Genomic DNA, 295 nt, shown 5'->3' on the forward strand with positions numbered 1-295 from the left:
GCACTCCATGAAGCGCCCATTAGCGCGGCAGGTGCCTCCCGGGCTGTAAATTTGCCCCCTGATTTATCTCCCCGGGGACGAAATAAATCCCGCTGGATGGGAGTTTAGTTAGGCAAAGGTTTTAATGGGAAATCAGGAAAAAATACGAGAACATATTTTATCGTCCGAAAGAATGCAGATTTGAGGATCCACTCGGCACGCTCCATGCGCCCCGTTCGGGGAAGAGCCCCAGCGGGCGGGCGGGCGCGGGGAGCCGGCCGGCGCTATCGGGGGACACGGCCGCCCCGGGGTCGGG

The sequence above is a fragment of the Equus quagga genome, chromosome 2, assembly GCF_021613505.1.
Source record: "Equus quagga isolate Etosha38 chromosome 2, UCLA_HA_Equagga_1.0, whole genome shotgun sequence".
NCBI lineage: Eukaryota > Metazoa > Chordata > Mammalia > Perissodactyla > Equidae > Equus > Equus quagga.